Raw genomic sequence first — 9,131 nt, forward strand, 5'->3', positions numbered from 1 at the left:
TACAATTTAAACCACAGCTCTTGCTTTTCGATGGTAAAAAAAAAAAAAAGATACAAAGCTTCCTGGTCACCGGCTTTAAATTTTTCAATTCTCAGCTTCAGCCTTTGGTGTCTGGCTTACCATTAAGTTTATATTTTATTTGCTGTCTCAGGGCGGCTCAAGACTGAGCGCTCTGCCTACTCCGGCCACAGTTCCCCTCGTGGCTTTTCCGGTGGTGCCGTGGAGATACATCTGAGGGACTTTGCTACCTGTTCTAGCTTCACGCAGTATCCTCATCACAACATCCCGAAGTCGTAAGACAGTGCTGTGGGAGTCAAGCTTTTTAAACCATGTCCAAAAGCTATATACTCAGGCCACTCAGTGAGTTACAAAAGGACGACCAGTGTTACCTACTCGCAAAGCACCAAAATAGGAATAACCTTCTCACTTGGGGATTGAACCCCTGAAGACACTCGGATATATTAAAATAGCCACACAGGAAGAGTCATGTTACACAAAGGTACGCGGCTTAACCCTTACAACTAACTTGCCATAACAGGAACTGCTTTTCAACAGAAAGAAAAGTGCCGAAAACCACTCAGAATGCGTCCCCTCCCTCTTACTCCCCATAAAGGAGAGAAGAACGATCATCAATGGCAAATGGCAGTTGCAGCAAAAGCAACACCAAGAGCCGGCTTCACGCTCAGGAGAGAACACTCCGCCTCCTCCTTGTGGTTTCGGGTACTCTACACGATCAGTGAGATTTCTCTAGTAACGTACTATAGAAATGATCCCTGAAAGTATAGTCTTAACTCCCAGACCCCCGGCGTTCCATAGTCAGGAAACACTATCCCTATTTTGGTGATGGTGAGTTGTTAAAAAAAAAAAAAAAAAAAACCTTACTCTCCCCTGACGCCTGCATACGTCTAGGTCTCGTATAAAATCTTATTTTCAGAAAATTTTTTTAGAGAATTTTGAACATGTCAGAGTTTGAAGTCATTTCAAACGACATCCTCATTAGCATACGGTGACTGAATAACCAATCACTCGGTAGTTGTTTCCAGCCCCGCCCCGCCCCTCCGCTTCCGTGGCGCCTAAGGTTTGCGCAGCAAGTGTGACGTGCGCAGAGTGCGCGGAGAGCCGAGGCTAGGGTTCCCTAGCAACGCGCTTCATCCGGTGCAAAGCCTCTGCTTCCGTCCTCAGCGCCTGGTGAAAGGGGTCCCATGGAGGCGTTGCAGAGGACACGCTTCGGTTTGCATTGTTTGGCAAGAAAAAACGATATTGTAGTAAAAGAGCGACTAAGACATCTGCACAAGTCCTACCCTGTGATCAAACTACCAGAGATTTACATACACACACACATCTGCACAAGTCCTACCCTGTGATCAAACTACCAGAGATTTGCACACACACACACACACACACATCTGCACAAGTCCTACCCTGTGATCAAACTACCAGATTTGCACACACACATCTGCACAAGTCCTACCCTGTGATCAAAGAACCAGAGATTCACACACACACACACACACACACACACACACACACACACACACACACACACATCTGTAAAATGCCCAGAAACTTGAAGCCCCCCGGAAGGATCACCAGAGACCGAAGATCAATGCAAATTGCAATGAGTCGTTTATTGACGAGCTCGAGCACGGGTCTCTGTGCACTGATAGTCGAGTGCAGACCAGAGGCCATGTGCACAAAATTACAGCACCTTTACTACATTCTTTGGTAGGGGGCAGGTCCCAGTAATCATTCCATTAAATGATTGGCGCAATACAAAACGGGAGGAAGGTTGTGACTAGTGATTGGTCGGTTTAGCGAGCTGTTGCACTTTGAACTGATTGGCTAATGGGTGAAGGGACAGACCCAATATGTGATCAGTGTAGAAAAACCGACAAGGGGCCTGACTAACGGGTGATCAGTGGAGAAAACCTGCGGACAGGATAACAGGCTTGTGCCTAGTTCGCTGGCCCTCGCAAGTCCGAGCTTGTACAAGTATAAAGATACAAATGAATACAAGTATAAAAATATATAGATATTTTCTACACTCCTCATCTGCACAAGTCCTGTCCGGTGATTAAACTACCAGAGATTTACACACACACACACACACACACACACACACACACACACACACACACACACACGGATCTCAGGGATGCAGCTCAGGGCTGGAGCATTCTCCCTGAGCTCACACACACACACACACACGGATCCCAGAGCTTGAGCATTCTCCCTGAGCTCAAACACATACATACACACACACACTTTTTAAAAAAATTTTTACTGTCCTGGACTTGAACTCAGGGCCATGTCCAAAAACTATATATTCAGGCCACTTAGTAAACAACAGGGTGACCAAACTGCTCGCAAAGCAAAGTACCAAAGTTAGAATAACTTTCTCCTCATCTGGGGGTTGAACCCCCGGACACTCGGGTATATTAAAAAAAGCCACATAAGAAAAATTGTGCTGGTGCCGGGAGTTTGGCCTAGTGGTTAAAGTGCTTGCCTAGCATGCACGAAGACCCGGGTTCGATTCCTCGGTACCACATATATAGAAAAAAACCTGAAGTGGTGCTGAGGTTCAAGTGGTAGAGCTCTAGCCTTGAGAAAGTCCAAGGACAGTGCTCAGGCCCTGAGCTCAAGCCCAGGACTGGCAAAAGAAAAAAAAAAATTGTGCTATACAAACCTACACTGCTTAAACCTTACAAATAATTTGCTATAATAGAAACCGCTTTTTTTTTTTTTTTCTTGCCAACACTGGACTGAGCACTGGCCTTGGACATTTTCAAGGATAGAGCTCTACCACTTGAGCTTCCGCACGATTTCTGGCCTTTTCTAAGAATGTGGTAGCAAGAAATTGACGCTAGGTGTTTATGCATGTTAGACCATTGGCTGGTAACCCCAGCCCTAGAAACTACTTTTGAACAGAATAAAAAGGCGCCGAAAACCACTCAGAATGCGTCCCCTCCCTCTTGCTCCCCATAAAGGAAAGAAGAACGATCATCAATGGCAAATGGCAGTTGCAGCAAAAGCAACACCAAGAGCCGGCTTCACGCTCAGGAGAGAACACTCCGCCTCCTCCTTGTGGTTTCGGGTACTCTACACGATCAGTGAGATTTCTCTAGTAACGTACTATAGAAATGATCCCTGAAAGTATAGTCTTAACTCCCAGACCCCCGGCGTTCCATAGTCAGGAAACACTATCCCTATTTTGGTGATGGTGAGTTGTTAAAAAAAAAAAAAAAAAAACCTTACTCTCCCCTGACGCCTGCATACGTCTAGGTCTCGTATAAAATCTTATTTTCAGAAAATTTTTTTAGAGAATTTTGAACATGTCAGAGTTTGAAGTCATTCCAAACGATATCCTCATTAGCATACGGTGACTGAACAACCAATCACTCGGTAGTTGTTTCCAGCCCCGCCCCGCCCCTCCGCTTCCGCGGCGCCTAAGGTTTGCGCAGCAAGTGTGACGTGCGCAGAGTGCGCCGAGAGCCGAGGCTAGGGTTCCCTAGCAACGCGCTTCATCCGGTGCAAAGCCTCTGCTTCCGTCCTCAGCGCCTGGTGAAAGGGGTTCCACGGAGGCGTTGCAGAGGACACGCTTCGGTTTGCATTGTTTGGCAAGAAAAACGATATTGTAGTAAAAGAGCGACTAAGACATCTGCACAAGTCCTACCCTGTGATCAAACTACCAGAGATTTACATACACACACACACACACATCTGCACAAGTCCTACCCTGTGATCAAACTACCAGAGATTTGCACACACACACACACATCTGCACAAGTCCTACCCTGTGATCAAACTACCAGAGATTCGCACACACACACACACATCTGCACAAGTCCTACCCTGTGATCAAACTACCAGAGATTTACACACACACACACATCTGCACAAGTCCTACCCTGTGATCAAAGAACCAGAGATTTGCACACACACACACATCTGCACAAGTCCTACCCTGTGATCAAACTACCAGAGATTTACATACACACACACACACACATCTGCACAAGTCCTACCCTGTGATCAAACTACCAGAGATTTACACACACACACACATCTGCACAAGTCCTACCCTGTGATCAAACTACCAGAGATTTGCACACACACACATCTGCACAAGTCCTACCCTGTGATCAAACTACCAGAGATTCGCACACACACACACACACACATCTGCACAAGTCCTACCCTGTGATCAAACTACCAGAGATTTACACACACACACACATCTGCACAAGTCCTACCCTGTGATCAAAGAACCAGAGATTTGCACACACACACATCTGCACAAGTCCTACCCTGTGATCAAACTACCAGAGATTTGCGCACACACACACACACACACACACACATCTGCACAAGTCCTACCCTGTGATCAAAGAACCAGAGATTTTCACACACACACATCTGCACAAGTCCTACCCTGTGATCAAACTACCAGAGATTTTCACACACACACACACACACACACACACACACACACATCTGCACAAGTCCTACCCTGTGATCAAAGAACCAGAGATTTTTCACACACACACACACACACACACACACACACACACACACACACACACACACACACACACAGATCCCAGGGATTCAGCTCAGGGCTTGAGCATTCTCCCTGAGTTTTTAGTGCATCAGGCTAGCGTTCTACAACTTCAGCCACAGCTCTCCTTTCTGCTTTGTTGGTGGTGGTGGTTAATTGGAGATAAATCTCCGGTTTCTTGCCAGGGCATGCTTTGAACCTTGAAAGGCTTTGAGCTTCAGAGTAGCTAGGGTTACAGGTGTGAGCCACTGGTGTCCAGCTTGAATGTTTTTGTTGTGGTTCTTTGTTGCCAGTCCCTTGGCTTGAGCTCAAAAATGTCTACTTGTTCCAGCACCACTTGCAGAAAGACTTATCCTTTCTCTGTTGAGTTGGCATCACACTAGAGAGAAAATACTGGAAAACATATACAGACATGACCTGTACCCCAAAATAGTTACAAAATTCCTAAAATGAAACAGTAAGAAAGCAAGCTGAATTCGGATCACAGTTCAAAGCCATGTCCATGTGACTCTTTGTTGGTTGTAGGACTTGAACTCAGGACCTGGGTGCTGTCCCTGAGCTTTTTTGCTAACTCTCTACCACTTTGAGCCACAGATCCACTTCTGGCTTTCTGGTGGTTCACTGCAGATAAGAGTCTCATGGACTTTTCCTCCCAGCTGGCTTTGAACCACGACCCTCAGATCTTAGCCTCTTGAGTAGCTAGATTTACAGGTGTGAGCAACCAGTGTGTGGTCCATGAGACTCTTATCTCAAAATAACCAGCAAAAAGTCAAAAGTGAAAATATAGCTCAAGTGGCAGCGCACCAGACTTGAGTGAAAAAGCTAAGAGAACTGAATGTCTCAAATCTCAGCCTACTGAATAGTTGGGATTACCAATTTGTCTCTCTAGCACTTGGCAAATAAGCTATCTCTATTTTATTGTTGACTTATAAGAGTTCTTTATATATTCTAGACACAAGTCCGTTTCCATAGGACATTTCATAATATTTAGAAGATTTTTCTTTTGTTCTGTGGGTTGTGTTTTTGCTGTTTTGATTGTGTACTTTGAAGTACAAATATTTTTTATTACTTATTATTTTGGGAGGTTTTTTGTCAGTTGTCAGGGCTTGAACTCAGGGCCTGGGTGCTGTCCCTGAGCCTCTTTGTGCTCAAGGCTAGCACTCTACCACTTGAGCCACATCAACACTTCTGGTTTTTGAATGGTTAATTGGAGAAAAGAATCTCACAGGGACTTTTCTGTCTGGGCTGGTTTTGAACCATGATCCTCAGATCTCAGCCTCCTGAGTAGCTAGAATTACAGACATGCATCACTAATACCTGGCTGAAGCACAGGGTAGGGACAAGTAAGAACAACTCTAACAGACAGCAAGAACATCAGATGACTCTGAAGTTTTACCCCATCCTGGCATTATTACTCACAGATACTATCCTGGTGCGAGAGATCAACCAGTAGCCACTGTTTTGGATAACTGAAGAGACAGGCGAGAACAGAGGCCTAGAGCTCTTCGTTAAAAAAAAATTTTTTTTTTGAGAGACCATGTCTAGTAGGTTTGGGGTTTTGGATCTTAAGTGTCTCCCAGAAATTTATGTATTACAGACTTGGCTCCCAGATGACACTGCTACTGGGAGCTGATAGAACCCTTAAGAGTGGGGCTTGGTGGGAGGGAAAGAGGTCACTGGGAGCCTGTCCTTGTAGGGCATATTGTGATTCTGTTTCCCTGCTGACTAAGTTGAATTTTTTTGTGTGTGTGGGTCATGGGGCTTGAACTCTGGGCCTGGGCTCTTCAGCTCAAACTACCACCCTACCCCTGGAGCCAAGCACCACTTTCCCCTTTTCAGTGATTAATTGGAGTCTCACGTTCTTTAGTGCCAAGGCTGGCTTTGATCCTCAGGTCTCAGCCTCCTGAGTAGCTGGGATTACAGGTGTGAGCCAACATGCTCGGTTTAAGTTGAACGTTTTTGCACCACAATGCCATCCTCACTATGATGTTTGCCTTGACCCAGGCCCACATGCAATGGAGCCTGTTGACCATGAACAAAAACCTCTGGATCCATGAGCCAAAATAAATGTTTTTCTCTGCATAAGTTGTCTCTCGGGAATTTTGTCCTAGTCACAGATGGAGGGGAAACTGACTAACACATGGGCAAAACAATCCTTTTATTGTTGCAATCCACTTCCATATACTTTGGGCTATTTTCGATTAATTCAGCCAAAATTCTCTATATCACTACTGTGTTAGCATGGAGAAGACCCCGGGGAGCATTTGAAATGAGATGATCACTGTTTTTTGCTTTGTTTTGTTTTGTGGGTGAATGAAAGGGCATGTGGAAAGCCCAGAGCATTGGGCCAGGCATACAATAGGCCCCTGATAAATGTGACTTCTCTGTGGATCCCAGCTGGTTAACAGGAAATCTAGATGAATGCAGAGGTCAGAAGACAGTAGGACAGGACGTGTTGAAGACATAAGGGTCAGTTGGCATGCTATTATATTAGTTGCCAGTTGTGGACTGGGAAAATGTCACTTTACTTCTCTGGGGACATTTTACCCGATGAAACGTTGGTGCCTGCCTCATAGAGTCACTGTGAAATGGAGAGATGGACTCTGGGTCTGAGAATTTCATATTCAGTTATAAGTACTGTAGACCTCGTGTAATTCCATAGTGACCCTTTGAGACAGGTGCCCACAGAGAAATACAATCCAAGAAATGTTTAGAGATTTGACAGTCGGGAGTTAGAGGCATGGCTCAGTTGATAAGCACTAGCCAATGAGCCAAAATAGCAGGTATCAAGTTCAAGTTTTAGTCTCAGACTTAAGAAAAAAAACTAGAAGTAGAGCTGTGGCTCAAATGGTAGAGCACTAGCTTTGAACCAAAACAAAAAACAACAAAAAAAAGATAAAAGCTCAGACAGAATCCAGGCCCTGAGTTCAAGCTCCAGAACTAGCAAAAAAGAAAAAGGAGGAAAGTGGCTTAGAGATATGGCTCAATTAATAGAGCAGTAGCCAGTGAGCTAAAGACACAGGTATTGGGTTTCAGTTCCAGTATTGGACCTAAAAAATGTGATAAGATGTCCTAGCTAGTACATAACAGTCAGATTAGACCAGGTATGTAAGGTAGAGACCGTGTCCTGCCATAGAGTAAAAATCAAGGTACACTCCTTTCCTCCTATCACAACCACTAATAAGTGCTGCACACTTCACAAAACATGGCCTTTGGGGACCCTAGTGAAGGATAGATAGTGGCAAATGGAGTCAGACATCTATACATCCATCTGGATTTGAATCCTGATTCTTAATTTGCTTATGTCCTAGTGTATTACTTTTCTAGGGCTGGGTAAAGATGAGTCCAAAATGTAGAGGCTTAAAGCAGCCAAAATTTATTGTCTTGCTTTTTGCTTGCTTGCTTTTTTTTTTTAGAGAGAGAGACGGGGAGGGGGAACAGAGAATAGGTATATACTGGAGTCTGAAGTCAAAACCCAGGCTTCTTCACTCAAGGCTGGTGGGGCTCTACCACTTGAGCAATGGCTTCATTTCCAGCTTTTAAGAGGTTAATTGGAGATGAGTCTCAAGGCCACCCTGCACAGCTGGCTTCAAATTGCAATTCTCAGATCTCAGCCTTCTGAGGAATTAAGATGACAGGTGACAGATTCTTCCTGAGTTATAAATCTGAAAGCCCTGTAGCCAAGAAGTTCAGAGCTACTGTAGTAGTTGGTTTTCACTACTGTAATGACATGCCTGAGGCAGACTGCTTATGAAGAAAGGAATTTTATTAGACTCACAGTTCCACGCGTTTAAAGTTCAAGATTGGGCACCAGTTCAGCTTCTAGTGAGGACAGTGTGTGGCGTCTCATCATGGCAGGATTGCATGTTGCAACATGCAGTCAACAGGAAGAGGAGGGACTGTACTCACCCTCTCAGTACAAACTTCTTTAATTATTTCTCCTACCTATTACTGAATTAAGAATATTTGTTTTGGAGACTGGGAAGTTTGCCTAGTGGTAAAGTGCTTGCCTAGCAGCACAAAGACCCGGGTTCAATTCCTCAGTACCACATACATAGAAAAGGCCGGAAAGGGTGCTGTGACTCAAGTGATAGAGCTCTAGCCTTGAGAAAGCCCAAGGACAATGCTGAGGCCCTGAGTTCAAGCCCCAGGACTGGCAGAAAAAAGAGTATCGGTTTTGTTCAAGGCACTAAAATTGTATGTGCTGGCCACTGGTGGCTTATGCCTCTAATCCTTGCTACTCAAGAGGCTGAGTTCTGAGGATCACAGTTTGAAGCCAGTTTGGGCAGGAAAGTCCATGAGACTCTTATCTCCAATTAACCACCAGAAAACCAGAAGTGGAGCTGTGGCTTAAAAGTGGTAGAGCAGGGGGGTGTGGGGGGGAGGGAAATGGGTACCAAGACATATGAAAGGGTATCAATGTATGTGAATTAATGCACCTTCTATCTGGCAAATATCATGTAACCCTTTTAGTAATTACAATTAAAAAAAAGTGGTAGAGCACTAGCCTTGAGCAAAAGAGCTTAGGAATAGTGTGTGTCCAAGCTCTGAGTTCAAGTCCCATGACTAATAA

General features: G+C 44.8%; 2 non-coding genes across 2 annotated transcripts; both read right to left on the reverse strand.

The window, feature by feature from the left end:
* Positions 1 to 572: 572 nt before the first annotated feature.
* On the reverse strand, positions 573 to 789 carry LOC150050837 (small nucleolar RNA U3). The gene has a single exon (XR_016538543.1). It is a non-coding gene; the product is annotated as a small nucleolar RNA U3 (small nucleolar RNA).
* Positions 790 to 2,946: 2,157 nt separating this feature from the next.
* Positions 2,947 to 3,163, reverse strand: LOC150050838 (small nucleolar RNA U3). Its single transcript, XR_016538544.1, has one exon. It is a non-coding gene; the product is annotated as a small nucleolar RNA U3 (small nucleolar RNA).
* Between the last annotated feature and the right edge of the window lie 5,968 nt (positions 3,164 to 9,131).

The sequence above is a fragment of the Megascapheus bottae genome, chromosome 17 (genome assembly GCF_031878675.1).
Source record: "Megascapheus bottae isolate mThoBot1 chromosome 17, mThoBot2.hap1, whole genome shotgun sequence".
Classification (NCBI taxonomy): Eukaryota; Metazoa; Chordata; class Mammalia; order Rodentia; family Geomyidae; genus Megascapheus; species Megascapheus bottae.